We start from the raw sequence: 16,021 nt of genomic DNA on the forward strand, positions 1-16,021 counted from the left end.
ACCAAAGCTTTCCAAAGTTGTGAGCCACCCCAAATGCGTACTGACTATCAGTATATATATTTACTCTTCGCTCTTGGGAAAGTACACAAGCTCGGGTCAACGCTATAATCTCTGCGGCCTGCGCAGAGTTATGCGAAATTCTCTTAGTTTCGACAACTTTGCTCAATGTAGTAACTGCATAAGCAGCTGTAGATGTACCATTCGAAAGTTTGAAGTAGGAGCCATCGCAAAACAGCTCCCCTTCTGCATTATCCAAAGGAGTATCTATGAGATCTATCCTGCCCTTCGTTTCTTGTTCGGTGGTATACAGGCAGTCATGAAATTCTTCGTCACCGCAAACAGTGTTTTGCGGGAAAGGTAAGAGTTCAGCCGGATTAAGAACACAACACCTCTTAATTTGAATATGAGGGGCAAACAGAATTAGTTCATACCTCGTTAACTGTGCAGAGGTGAGGTGTTGCGTTTGGGTTTTATTCAATAGAATATCAACAGAGTGAGGTACCATCAAAATCAAATCATGGCCTAGGACCATTCCCTCACTCTGTTTTACAGATGCGGCAGCAGCAGCGACAGCGCGCAAACATCTTGGCAAAGCGCATGCGACAGGATCAAGGGCGGAGGAGTAGTAGCCGCACGGCCTATTCTTCCCTCCGTGTTCCTGTGTTAACACAGTCAAAGCACATCCATCACATTCATGCACAAACAACACAAAGGCCTTGTCATAATTTGGAGTACCCAGAACCGGTGCCGAACATAGCGCGGTTTTGAGAAGCTCAAATGATCGTTGATGTTCCGATTCCCATGGCAGTGGCAGAGAAATGCCCTTCTTCGTCAAAGCCAACATCGGTTTTACCACTAGTGCGAAATTCGGGAGCCACAACCTACAGTAGGAAGCCATATCTATCAGGGCTCTGACTTCCTTCTGTGTATTTGGAACAGACATGCCAGAAATGTGTTTTATTCTTTCAGGTGTCAATCTTCTCCCCTCCTTTGACAGGAGGTAGCCTAGATAGGCAACCTCCTGACAACAATATTGACATTTTTTAAGCAAAGCTTTGTGACCATTTTTAGCTAGATGAACAAGCAACAGTATAGTGTCTTCTTTACAGGCATTCTCAGAATCTGCAGCCAAAAGGAAATTGTCAACATATTGAAGCAGCGTGCAAGTAGGTGGCAATTCAAGGGTGTCGAGCTGCTCTTTCAAGGCTCTACTATAAATACTAGGACTTTCAGTATACCCTTGAGGTGCCCTTGTAAATCTAAATGAGCGTCCCCCCGAGGTGAACGCAAACAGATATATTCTTTCTTTATGTATAGGGATACTAAAGAAGGCGTTTTTCAGATCCACAACGCTGAAGTGCGTAGCCGTAGCAGGGATCATTGTTAATATCGTCGTCACATCAGGTACAATTGGAAATTGTGGGGCGACCACTCGGTTAATAGCACGAAGATCAATTATAAACCGGTATGGAATTGCATTGTCGCCTTTCTTATATACGGGTAAGATCGGACTGTTACACAAACTACCTGTAATCTCTTCGATCACCCCACGATGTACAAAATCGGAGACAATGCATTTCAAAGCACGTTCGCCTTCGACTGATATTTTATACTGCGGGATGCGTGGCAGTTTCACCCCATGTTTCAGGACTATTTTAACGGGCTCAATCTGTAACACTCCGACATCATTGTCGTCCGCCGCCCACAAACATTCTAGGACAATGCTAAACTCGGAGGGTAAAGGTCGAATCAAGAACTGAAAATTAGGAAGTTGCTGTGATGAAACCGTTAGCCGTACTCCATCCGAAGAACAATGAATCACTGCATTCAATTTCTTTAACAAATTCTCTCCACAGTTCGAAGTGAGAAGAAAGGGACAATGGTCTGTAAAGGGACCCAAAGAAACGGATACCGGTGCAGAAACCGGACAGACAGTTGGTACACCAGAAAACCCTACGGAAACATTTGTTTGCCCTGACAGTGGGATGTTTGGAACCCGAGAATGATCAATGGAGCACTTCTGTGCTCCGGTGTCAATCAAAAACTGGTGTTTCCTATTCCCCACTAATAATTCAACGTAGGGGCCTTTTTGATTAACGGGAATAGGCAAAGGTTCCAAACCCTGCTTCGGGCAATCCTAATAAAATGGAGCCTCGTCAGAAGGAAGCTCTTCAGAAAGGTAGGTGGCAGAAGGGTGATCAAATATGTTTCTCGAGTCCATACTCGAGGTCCGATTTTCCCGTAAAAAAGGTTGCTGAGAATCTTGTAAAAGCTGACCTCTGTCAGGGCCCCCTGCTCCAGGGCGGCCCCTAGGTCGTCTACCCATACCCCCAAACGCACTGTTTGACCTCTGGCGAAGGACAGGGCACTGTGCTCGCCAATGACCTTCCTGGCGGCAAAAAGCACATTGATTAATATTCACCGTACTCAGAGGAGCATTACCTTTTGGAACGTACTGACCTCTAGTCTGTGTCGTACCACCTCTGGGGTTTCTAACAATTTGCTGCAATAATACTTTGGTTTTCAAATCTCCCTTTCTCTTTTCAATTTTCTCCTTTTCATTATTAACACGGTTCTCATAATACTGAGCCATGTGCAAAACCTCAGATTGAGATTTTGCCTGCCAAGCGCTCTCTGAGGACATAATTTGTGACTGGATGTCAGGTAACAATCCACGTACAAATTTGTCCACGAACAACCTCTTTCCCAACTCTGTACCTAAATCCTGTCCACTGAAGTCAGAAAATACCTGCTTGAATCTATTAAAAAATTCGGTGGCGCCTTCAGTTTTCCCTTGGACACAGGCCGTAAGCTTGTCCCAAATAATCCTTTTCTCTGGAATTATAGTTTTTAGTTTAGCGACAATCCTACCAGGTAAAGTAAGTATTACCTGTGGCGGTTTCTCACCAGCTGGTCTTTCTCCATCAATTCTAATCATGTTTGCCCACGTATCTCCCAGCCCCGGCACATCATCGATTGTCCGAACCTGTTTCCATACATCTACGGGTAGGAGTACAGGGAATAACAAGTCAATGTCACTCAAGGTGAACACGGAAGACTGTAAAACGGACTCTATCTCTTTGTAAAACCCCGTCGGGTTTTTCCTAATATCAGGAACTGATTGTCTAATTGTGTTCACTTCCTGTTGTGAAAACGGGACGTGAATGAATTGTGATACATAATGAGCAGGGATATCCACAGCGGGGGCACCAGTCCCAGCGTTAGCGGGGATCTCAACTTTTGGGACAAAGGTCGGAGGAACCTCTCTCATAGGCAACTGAGATATAGGTACCTCCGGCCGCTTACTAAGCAATAGAGCCAGGTCTAGCGCTAAGGCAGCTGTAGAAGTGTCGGGCGAAAAAGCCCTTTTACAAATCCCCAATAATTCTCTGGGGCAACTAACCCTCTTCCTTACACATTCCTCTTGCAGGTGCTGTACCATCACCTGAATTACCTTTCTTTGCATTTCTACTGTATACTGACTATACGTGTCATACACTTCGTCTGGCGGTATTGATGAATCCGAGATCCATCGAACCACATCTTTGGTACAAATTCGTACTTCCTCAGGTGCCGCTCTTCGGCACGGAAGGAACCGTTTCTGTACATATATTCTATCGTCCTCATCATCCTCATCTCGTGATTTTTCAAAGTCTTTCCTAAACTCAAACAATCTTTCAACATGTCCATATACTTTCTGCTCTGTGTCCCTCGAAAGTGCCAAAGCATTCAGATCTCTCACCCCTTGTGGAAGATCCGAATTTTGTAATCTACCCCACATCACACACAAATGAGTCCCCAAACCTTCGATAAAAACATTTTTCTCGGGAAAACTATTCAAATTAGATAATGTAGAAAAAACATTAGCTTGATCACCTTTCTCCATGCAATGCTTAGCCCATGCAAACAATTCCTGTTTCCTATCTGCAGAAACAGTACTACGAGTCACAACCTTTGACCCTGCACCTGGATCAACTTCGATCAATACGGGGCCACTCGGGAGCGGAGGTATAGGTAAATTTAACAAAGGTGCAACTATCGGTGCAGGGGGAAGGGGCGGTGCGATAGGCGGAGGAACAACAACCAAAGGACTAGGAACAATAAGCTGTACAGGGAGAACAGGAATAACAACAGGCGCGACAACAGGAATAGGCAGAGCGCCCAAAATAGGAGCATATGGAGGTGGCGCTGAGGCATCGGGACTGCGTTCATTTAATAACTTCTCAATAAATTCTTCAGAAACATGGAAATCTTTAGAGGGGTACATTTTTTGGACTCCGTGTGAAAAGGCTCTATCCATATTTTTAACTAATTCTGACCGCTTTTCTTTATCGTATAATAATGCTTTTTCAGCGTTTGTTTTATGACGACGTGCATGTTTATCCCTACTTTTAAGCTGCTGCAATACTTTTTTCTTCCAATTTTGTAACACATCAAAGGCTGCTGGTCTAGCCTTTTTCTTTAACAAGATCGATTCTAAATATTCAATACGGGGGATCTCAAAACTACCGTTGATTGGCCACTGAAATTCGGAGGCATGTCTGGTCTGTCTGTGCCAAATATCATTAAATACGATACTTCCAATGCCATACTTACAGTACATAGTACACGCCGGCGACCCCTCCTGTGGTGCCGGGCGGCTAAATTCCAAAGATTGTCGATCGCTGCGGAACCGAGCCCTAAAACAGCTAGACAATTTCCCAGGCATTTCACAAAAAATTGGTGTTACCTGGTCCAATAATTGTGTCTGCAGATACAATACGCCAAATTCAAATTGTCAGGGTTAAATTAAGAGCCGGGTCACGTGACCAAACCTAAGGAGGACCGTACGGTTTACCAAGAACTTACCTAAAGAATTTTACCTTGTGTTTGGTGGTTTCGGCAAATCTGCCCGCCTCAAAATTGGACCCTCGTCAAGATGCCGTGTCAGACCACACGACTATCGTCCAAGGATCGGATCGTGCAGCGCTGCCGAGATATTGCGTCTCGATCGGTCGGGCCTGCAGAATCACACCGTCCGATCCCGATTCGATAGTCTGCGTCAACCTTCAATGATCCGGCATCAATCTTGAGGGTCCCTATTCGGGCGCCAACTGTGGAAACAGAAAAATTGATATGAGGCCGGGAAGCCCAAAAGGAAACACACCAACACAGGTTACAAAGGACATACAAAGCGCTTTATTCAAAGATACAACAATTACCAAAAGTCAATTGACATACGGATAGCTATTCGGCCCTCAGAGTAACAGAACGAACCATCAAGGGTAGTTCGCCGTGTTAGTGTGAGAGACCGAACGTTGGGATACTCAGGTTTTTATACTTTTTATCCAGCTCTGGCCAACCCCCCCTCGCGGGTTAACCAGTCTCAGAACCAGACCTAGGGTTCGTTGCCAGGTCAATCCCATAATGTATGCATTTGATCAGTTCCGCTGATACAGTTGTTCATTTACACATAGGTCAGGGATAGGACAAGGTCTCAGTTCGCGACCCTAACAAGTGGCCTGCGGGCATATTACGTATTCATGTGTGCGGAGGTCACAACGGCCAAAATCCCACTCGAAATGTCATACGGCCTCCATTTTGTTGTTCAGGGTGACTTCCACACTACAAGAGAACCTAAAATGGCGGCTAAATCCAAGATGGCGATTTACACAATACATTAAGGTCAAGACCTTGCCGCGGAATCTATGTACACAATGTTTTTAGACAACTTGGCGTAGGCCAACATACATTCAAACAATGCGATAGGAGGTACAATATTATTTCGATTTCCACAGTATCTCCTCCTCCTCCTCTTCCTCTGCACTTCGTCCCCTGCACCTCTTTGGCTACCTCTCTCTGCTACTCCTTGAATACCTCCTTCTCGCCAAATCCCATGTCTAGGTACTCCAACTTCTTCTGAAGGTACTCCTCCAGTGACTGCAAACACCAACAACTGCTCAGGATTGGTAGCCATATCCCTCTCCTCAACCACCATCTCCCCTGTCTCAACATCAGTATCCCTCACCTCGGACACTGTCTTGTCCTCCACAAATGCTGTCTCCCCCTCCTTTTGTACCATTTCAACCTATGCCCACCATCCCTCTCAGGCGCTGCCTCCCCCTCTTCATCCACGGTCTCATCTCAACTATTGTCTACCCCACCTCATGCTATGCCTGACCTCCATCTGCCCCTTCTCAGGCGATGTCCCACTTTGACTACCACAATCTCTGACAAAGAGGTTGAGGAGCAGTACAACTCCTCTTCGCCTCCTGCTAGCTACTCCCTGCAAATGAAAGCACACGTTGCCTAAAGGGTCAAGGCACAAAACAAGTGACAACATCAAAGGCACTCCTGCGAGGCTCACACGATGGAAAGGAGTTCTGGAAAAAAACAAACAGTAGGGAAGGAGACTGAGCAGAGCACAGGAAGACTTTGCAGTTTTAAACACAATGTTTTCTGTACAAACATAGGAAAAGAATTGCGTTGGGAAACTTTGTTTTGCTGTGACAGGGGACACGAAGAATTATTTTTTGGGTTGTTTCCATTTTATTTAAAAAAGCGGCATAGGGTTAAAAGGGATTATTAGGGTGGCAGCCTAAAGAACACATGCAAACAGGCAAAAGGAGACGGGGATCAGGAAACACTAAAAACCAACACTCCAAAACTCAACAAAAGCACCCATGAACCTCTCCAAAACGACCATTTTGTGAATGTGCTGTATGCACCAAGCAGGCTATTGAAATAAACGAAAGAAAGCCAGCGTTTGCGAGGCAGCTCATTAAGCTGTGCCATTGGAGTATTCCCAGCAGGGTCCAGGTCCGAATCTCCAGTAGCAGGGGCGGAACAAAAAAAAACAAGTGTGTCCTTTGCTTGCCACCCAGGCAAGGGCGGGCTGGGAAGGGGGGCAAGGTAGCAGTTGTACCCCAGGCTGGCTGGGCTGTTGATCCCTGGCCCAGAGCTGCAGTATGTTAAAAAAAAAAACGAAAATGACAAAATAGTTGAGGCCTGTCTGCCTGCCTTGAAGGGACCGAGTGATGCAAGGCCTGTTTGGCTTTTGTGTGGTTGGGGTGAGCTTTCATCTTGTCTTCACAGCAATGTTATACATGTACCTGGATGGGCCCCACACATAGGCCTCAACAATGAGTGAGTGAAAGGGAGAAGAGCCTAGACAACAGATGCATGTACATACTTCCCAGCGCCAATGCACACATTTAAATTACAGATTCTGTGTCCCTGGATAGTAATGTTGGCACCACATCTATCCATACACTATTAGTCTGTTCCAATCCCAAGCAGCTTATCATGATTCCTACTTGCCAAGGACGAAGGAAGAAAGGACCCACATCTAATTGGAGCCTGTCCTCCCTTTCATTTTCCGTAACAATACATCCCAGATGCTTTGGTGAATTTCTTGTTTACTGGCGAGTTCATTACAAAAAGAGTTTAATAGCACACATGGATTTTACTATATGGTGGCTATTGAAATGTATGTTGGATCGTTTGTGGTGCTCACTGTGGGCCACATTTTAAAAACATGCAGCGATGGATGTAACATTCCGCTATTATATATCAGTAGGCTACCAACTATGGGGCTCATTCAGAGTTGAGTGGATTTTTTAATGAAATACCACCGGAGAAAGTGGTCACCCCTTCTGGTGGTACTGCTCAAAGACTGAACAAATTCAGAGTTTGCTAAAGGCAAAGGTGGCATTTCTGGAATACCTCTGGAGGTATTTTAGAAATATCACCTTCATGGGTGGTAACGTAAAAGGGTGTTTTTAAACATGGCTTCAGCCATTTCCACCTTCAATGTGAAGAGGAAAATGGGTTAGTAGTGGTATGAGCCGCAACTGTACATTTTCTATGCACAGAAGGGTCATTTTGGACCCTTCTATGCATCACGTGGGTAAGGTGGTAAATGATGGGCATGAGAGATGCCCACCTTTTTGGTATTTTATCAAACCTTGACTTGGGCGGTCAGTAAAATGAGGAAAATTTGTCAAATGCTGCGGATTTTACTGTCTCCACCCAACTTTTAATGACCCCGAGTTTGGGATAATTTGTAATTTTTATTCAGTCACATGAACAAAGATACATCCTTCCACTTCTACTTTACGCAATCACACATGCACTCAAAGACATCACTACAGTCTCACAAACTGAAACCTAAACACTAACACATAGAGACACACTCTGCCTTCCTTGAAAACACAAATGCACATGATAGGTTGAGGTTTCCAAGAAAGTGCACGTTGACAGTAAAATAAAACCCAAGTGCCCTCCTCCTCTTTCCCTCTGCATTGTCCAAGTGTAAACCCCATAGTCACAATTAGCACAAAGGCCCGGGCCACAGCTCGTTGTGATGTCTGGCAGATGCTGACTGGCAAACCAAGCTGGTCTACCATCTACATGTGAGCTAGAGCAGGGGCAATGTTCTGGTGCTAGGGCAGGGGCAATGCTCTGCTCTTGTAAACAAGATTACACTGAGCAGCATGGGTTCAGTGCCCTGTCCCATTGCTGCACTTCGAGGATGGAGTCCAGCATCAAGTACAGTATAAGAAACCGATTTTAGTGTAATGGAAGGGGCTGAATAATGAGCAATTAGTGACTAGGCAATGTTGGCAAGGAAAGGATGTGCGAGTGAGGTAAAGGGAAGAAGGTCTGAAATTTATATGAAAGGGGTAATGAAGATGTATTGTATGGGAAGGGCACTGATGGCTGATGGGTAAGGACAATAGTGTACATGCGACAGAGATGGAAATATGGAAAGGTAGGTTTGCAGATTGAGACAGTTGCTGCTATCTGCTTTGCCTGCAAGCCACAGCACCAGACTGTGAGACTGGCTCGACCCCTTTCTTTTTGTTTGACGTGGTGATGCATGTTTGCTTTATGAACATATGTTTCAATTAAGACTTCTCTTAAAATTTTGTCTGGTTTTATCATGTGACTTGTTACTTTGAAAGCCAGATTTGTAGAAGAGTGTTCTAGTTTAGCCCTTGAATAACCATGTTGCAGAAAGTGTTTAATTTGTTCTACTATTGAATATGCAATACGAGCAGAATAAGTTTCCTTTGCTGTCTAAATTGGGAACTCTGGAGCCAAGAAGCCAGGGCCCAAGTCGCCACCTTCCGCAATTTACACATTGAGTCCCAGGGCAAATCAGTTTTCATCTCTGGCCCTTTTTTGTCTTAACTATCGATAGGGAACGTCATACTCGCATGAGTTTATAATCTGTAGTGTCACTCCATAAATGACTATAATATTAACAATTTATATGATGCCCGTTGGTGGGGAGGCAGGATGCCAAGTGTGGGAGGGTCTTATGTTGTGGGGGTGGTTCGACAAGTTGCTAGGTTTGGGTTATGTGCTCTGGGGTGGTCTGGCTGGAAGCCAGGTATGGGTCTTTTGCCATGTTAGGCCTTGTTTGGCTCTTGGAGCGAAGTCAGACCCTCTAACTCTGCTCTACCAATGGATTCGCTAGCTTTGCCACCTCTTTATGTTGGTCTAAAACTAAAGATGAGATGAGATGGGAGGACGTTTAGCCTTCGGTCAAATTACAAACTTGGGCACGAGGAAACCTGGGATCAAATCCCAGCTTTAATATTTCAACAAGTTATATTATCCTGCTGACATTTTACAGTACCAAATATGTTACTCGACCCTTCAAGCTTGTTGCTGCAATTGCTAGTCAGTAAGTGGTCTCACGTTTTGACTGGTAGACCCTTTAAGTAGGATGATATGTCTAACTGATCAACCACTTAATGACGGGCGGGGACACTAACTTAAAGGTGAGTAGGGGACCGGGTTGGTAGGGGGTGAGGGGAATGCATGGTAGCGGTATGAAGAGGGAGAGGGGTTTGGAGTGGTGGAATGTATGGTGGGGAAAATGTATGGTAGAAGGTATGCTGGCAATGCGGGGAAGGGGCCAGGGCGACATGAGGGTAACAGGGGCTGGGTAATACAAGGGTGAAACCGGGCAGGGATGGTCAGGGGTGGTGTAGCATTGAGGTGGTCAATGACAGAGGTCCAGTGGAGTGAGGGAAGTGGAAAGAAGGGTACGGGGGACTGCCTGAAAGTACCAGAGCAGGGAGGATATTAGGGAAAAGTGAATAAGTGGAGGTGAGGGAATAGGTTTAAAGGAATCGTTCGGTCAAAAATTTTTATTGCCCCTACGGGTCGGCCATGTGTTTTTAAGCCTAAATCGCTCGATTTTAGAAACATTTCCTAGTTTTCGTCCATTAAACGCACGCGAAAACAGGCATCAGGGAGCCGTCATTTTGTGATAATCCTATCATTTACCCCATCGCCCTGGCTGACCTGCTTTTGTGGCACTAAATCATATCCCCCGCCCCTGGGCCTGTCATCAGCAGACGCGTACTGCCCATTTCACAACGCCAAAGCACGTCTCGTGTCAACATTCGCTGCGCTTCAGCTAATGACGTGTCGCCATGGAAATGGCAGGACGCCTCTTTCCTCAATAAGTATAAACAGACCGTTTTACAACACACAGCAGCAGATTTTCGATTCCATTCCTCTCTCTGTGTTACTTTGAGTATTCTGTGACTCGTTTCTGTGCTCTGGTCAGCTTCCTTCGTTGCTTGTAGCCCGTGTGAACAGATACTAGTACCACCGCTATGAATTATTTTAGTTTGTTTAACCTACAATGGATACAATAATGCCCTACATGTACTAGCCCGAGTATACCAAGGAGGAACTACTGGAAAGGGAAACACGCGAAAACGATGGGTCTTCGGACGGCAGTTGGGAGGACGATTCAACAGCTGAAGAGCCTGGATCTAGTCGCATGGACGGTGTTTCCACCTGGTGCATATGCAATCGGTGCAAGCTAATGCCAACCGAGGAAGAGAACTGCTGCTGCTGTGAAAACTCTGGATGCGTGGCCTACATTTCGGAAGGCGAGCCACGACCGCAATGCATCACCGAGCTGCCAGACTTCAGGGCAGCCTGCCTCACACGCTCCGTGTTGAGGATAATGATGGTGCTTATGCACAAAGTTCACGCAACTGTTCGTCCTCGTAACCGAGTAACGAGTAAGTATACTCTGCTTGTCATGCCACTCCTATTTCATGGTCGTCTACTATATCCCAAATTACATATACATATCATTGTAACGCTTGAAAGTCATTCAATCGTGTGCAGTGTCTAGATAGCATTTGTCCTAGCAGAATGCCATTAGTTACAAGAATTGTCATTGACAACAAACGTTTATTAAACTTATCTTGGTCATTTAAAAACAGTTTGTTTCATTCCTTTTCACAGGTGGTACAGGCTTGTGGCCTATCGTTCCTTTACATGGTGGTTTCACGGCAGGCTTGGACAACGCGTTCGAAGAGTAATACCCACCTGTGCCGTTCGTGCCATAAGAGAAACGTTCCCGAGTGACAGCGGTCAGTACAGGGGATTTTCTCTCACTGTGCTGCAACCTGACCTGTACAATGTGTAAAGTCTTGTATTTTTGTGTCATCAAAATAAGATACAAAATAAAACACCACATATATTTTAACAACAATTGTTTCGATTTTTTAAATGAATCAAGTGTCTCTCCATTCAAGGATGGACATCGGACATCTGTGCTCCGAATGGGTGAAGGTCAGGTTCCTGTGAAGCAGGGTGGTCACTATCTAAGCTAACATAATATATTCTCAATAATGCATGCAGGTATTGAGGACACGTTTGTGGAGATGAACAAGCTATGTGCTTAGTTCAGGCTGGTTCATATGCAGGCGAGTGATCGAAGAGGAATAGTGATGTGTTACATTTATTTGCTATTGCAAATACCTCTGGAGTTTTCCAGTCAGAGTGGGAACGAGGGTGGGGGCCATGTGCTGTGCACAGTGAGGCCTGGTCACCAAGATGGATAGGAAAGGGGGTACAAAAATGGATGCCCCGTGTCCTGCTCAGTGGTCCCATCTACGCAAATGTCAACCAAAGTTAACATCACATAAGGGCAAGGGGCGAACCCACTACTGGAGGCACTTGGTCCGAGTTTCTACTGAGAAGTAAAGGATGAGAGGGGCCTGATGGCCCCTCGCTCCCACACACTTGCCTGCATGCCCACCGGCCCATCCATCCCAACCCCTCTATTAAAGGCGGTCGGTTCGCACCCGGGGATGAGCGCTGGCATGGGGGCCTGTCAGGGGCACAAACGGCCAAGGTGCCAAACAGCATGTACACTTCAAAAGGTATCCCACGCCAAGGGGCCATCACTCACATGGCCTCCTCAGGTCCTGTGTCTCCAGGCAGGGCTCCCCTTGAAGCAGGCCGCTCCCCTGCAATCCACATAAGTGTGTCTCCATTCAGCAGGCTTCCTGTGCCTTGTCTGCACGCCCACCGGCCAATCCATCCACCCCCCCATCAAAGGCAGTTTGCACCCGGGGATGAGCGCTGGCATGGGGGGCTGTCAGGGGCGCAAACGGCCAAGGTGCCAAACAGCATGTACACTTCAAAAGGTATCCCACGCCCAGGGGCCATCGCTCACATGGCCTCCTCAGACCCCGTGTCTCCAGGCAGGGCTCCCCTTGAAGCAGGCCGCCCACCGCAATCCACATAAGTGTGTCTCCATTCAGCAGTCTTCCTGTGCCTTGTCTGCACACCCACCGGCCCATCCATCCACCCCCCCATCAAAGGCAGTTCGCACCCGGGGATGAGCGCTGGCATGGGGGGCTGTCAGGGGCACAAACGGCCAAGGTGCCAAACAGCATGTACACTTCAAAAGGTATCCCAAGCCCAGGGGCCATCTCTCACATGGCCTCCTCAGACCCCGTGTCTCCAGGCAGGGCTCCCCTTGAAGCAGGCCGCCCCCCTGCAATCCACATAAGTGTGTCTCCATTCAGCAGTCTTCCTGTGCCTTGTTTGCACGCCCACCGGCCCATCCATCCGCCCCCCCCATCAAAGGCAGTTCGCACCCGGGGATGAGCGCTGCCATGGGGTGTTGTCAGGGGTGCAAACGGCCAAGGTGCCAAACACCATGTACACTTCAAAAGGTATCCCACGCCCAGGGGCCATCGCTTACAAGGCCTCCTCAGACCCCGTGTATCCAGGCAGGTCCCGCCACCCTCACACTGGCCGGCCCCCGGCAAACCACATAATACCACGACATACACACGTCATTCATTCACAAACACACCCCTGTTTCTAATACTTTATAAACCACTTGATATGTCTCATGAGAACATCTTTGTGCTTTGCAAGTCAACTCCTGAACGTGCTACCTGAGAACCACTAAGATCTATGCTAATCTGCTCATCGTCGTGCTATCCGTGAACTTCTGTGACTGCTTCGAGCAAACTCGTCAGTGTGCTACCTGTGGCCATCTACCTGTTCTCCTCCAACATACTGCTCGGATTGCTGAATCCAACTGTTTGTTGGTCAAGGTAAGGCCATGTATCCTAGTCATATTTCGTTGATTTTTGAAATTTCTATCTATTTTCAAGTAAAGTACTCAATAGTGCTATGTTCATTGGTCTCATTGTTATTGACTTGAGTTTCAATTGTTATGCTATCAATAGATCTATTTATTTTCATCTTTGTCAATTGTCATCGAATTGCATCCTTCGTGGGTCCAGTCTATAATGTTAGCATGTTTCCTTCTCGTGCAAGAAAGAACATCCTAAAGGACGAGTCATGTTCGGAGTTCGGAGTTTAGTCACATCATTTATACATTTCTGCAACTTATGTAAATACTAAGCCGCACGTGATGAACTTGTATAGTTCCGGCGACCAAAACAAACCTTGCATTGAACATTGTATGGTTCATTTACTTTTGTATCACATTTTTATTCGTCAAGATTGTATAATAATGTCGATATTTACTTTTCAGAATTTTCACCAATGCCTGCCTGTTCGATTAGCGGTTGCCCTTCGAAGACCCATGCTAAATCTGAAGGCACTACAATGCATGTATTCCCGAAAACTGTTGATCGAATAAGAGAATGGATCAGACATTGCGGATATCCACTGGTTGAGCTGGAAAGTAGAGTCCAACAAGTCTTAGAGGACAAGATGGGTGATCGATACCGCATCTGCAGCCGGCACTTTTCCTCGAACATGTCCGCCACATCTTGGGTATCAAAGAAGAATAAACGGCGAACGACACGAAAATTGCTCGCAAATGCTATTCACACTTTATTCGTCCACATTCCGCCACTGGTGAGTCAAGTGTCCGGACATAGCTTTAGACCTTGCGGTAGTGTGGAGGTAGCCGAATGGATTAAATGATCTTTTAGGTGTTGTGTCCCTTGCAATACTTTCGACATTGATATGAGTGTATAGCTTTTTGAATAATGACATTTATCAATATATTCTTTTTCGATTTCATAACCCACAAACAAAATATATATATGGGCACAGGGAACTGTGCTATATTGCGCATTTTCAATAGCATTACTCTCAAGTATTCTGTCTCCTTACATGGCAATTTTTAATATTGGCATTTCTTTATCAAACAATAATTTACCTTTACAACTGCTTGACTATCCCTTGAATCTGAAGCAAGAACATTCAACATCCGTGACGTGCCCGCAGTTATCAACCACTTCTAGCGCGTATCAGGTAATCTTACTTGGCTATTCCGCTACAGACTTATTTTATGCATGTCAAGTAATAGTTTTTATGTATCATGTGATTAGTTTACTGAATGTTTGGTTAGTGCTTTCCAATTGGTATACACCTTAGTTGTCGTCCCCTGGTGTTTGTTTTCAGTTATAATTAGTGTTATCCATACTAATGCAAGTACTGTCTTTCAGGGAGATGCTGAAGCGTCCACCACATTGACAACAGCCCTAGATGTTCTTCAGCAGCACGAGGTATAGATACTGACAGCTCCATCGACCGTGATCATCAGGACTGGAACACTTGTTGTTTGATTGTTCTACACCATGTTTCATTCGTGGTTAGCCATTGATATGTACCTGTGCGGTCGACCCCAAGTGTGTGTTGCGTTTTCAATATTGTAATCCTTACTAATGCAAATACTATGTTTCAGGCAGTTGTTGAAGCGTCAACCCACGCACTTGATGCAGAGCCTAACATTCAAGTAATCCCAGGGGAAGCGGGACCATGTGGATACGAATCGGCGCAACAGCTTTCGGAAGTGCGCACCACATTTAAAACATCCATACATGTTCTTCAGCAGCACGAGGTATGGATACTGACGGCACCATCAAACTAGATCATCAGAGCTGGAATACTTGTCGTTTGATTGTTCTACACAATGTTTCATTCGTGGTTAGCCATTGATATGTACCTGTGCGGTCGACCCCAAGTGTGTGTTATGTTTTCAATATTGTAATCCTTACTAATGCAAGTACTATGTTTCAGGAAGTAGATGGAGCGTCAACCCCTGCACTTCATGCAGATCCTGACATTCAAGTAATTCCAGGGGAAGTGGAAGCGGGACATTGCGTATACGAATCGGCGCAACAGCTTTCGGAAGTGCGTACTACATTTACAACATCCCTAGATATTCTTCAGCAGCACAAGGTATGGATACTGACAGCTCCATCGAGCGTGATCATATGACGTGATTCCATTTGCTATACTTTCTTCCTTATTAACGCAAGTACTGTGTTTCAGGGAGACGACGGAGCTTCCTCTACAATCACAACATCCCATTTAGATGATGCAGATGTAAATAAATCAGAGAAATAAGTCGATGAAATGTGATCATATTTAGATATTCCTTGATTCTTTTAGTCAATGCATCATTTGTGGTTATCTATATATATGTACCTGTGCCGTCGACCCCAAGTGTGTTATGTTTACAATATTGAAAACCATACTAATGCAAGTACTGTGTTTCAGGGAGACGACGGAGCTTCCTCTACAATGACAACATTCCTTGTAGGTGATGCAGATGTAAATAAATCAGAGAAATAAGTCGATGAAATGTGATCATATTTAGATATGTCTTGATTCTTTTAGACAATGCATCATTTGTGGTTATCTCTTTATATGTAACTGTGCCGTCGACCCCCAAGTGTGTGTTATGTTTACAATATTGAAAACCATGCTAATGCAA

At 45.5% G+C, this 16,021-nt stretch overlaps 1 protein-coding gene across 3 annotated transcripts in view; it reads left to right on the forward strand.

Moving 5' to 3' along the window:
- The window catches only part of CLCN2 (chloride voltage-gated channel 2), a 1,173,779-nt gene that overhangs the window by 423,304 nt on the left and 734,454 nt on the right, over positions 1-16,021 (forward strand). The gene's annotated exons all lie outside the window — the stretch shown is intronic.

The sequence above is a fragment of the Ambystoma mexicanum genome, chromosome 10 (assembly GCF_040938575.1).
Source record: "Ambystoma mexicanum isolate Mex_15411 chromosome 10, UKY_AmexF1_1, whole genome shotgun sequence".
NCBI lineage: Eukaryota > Metazoa > Chordata > Amphibia > Caudata > Ambystomatidae > Ambystoma > Ambystoma mexicanum.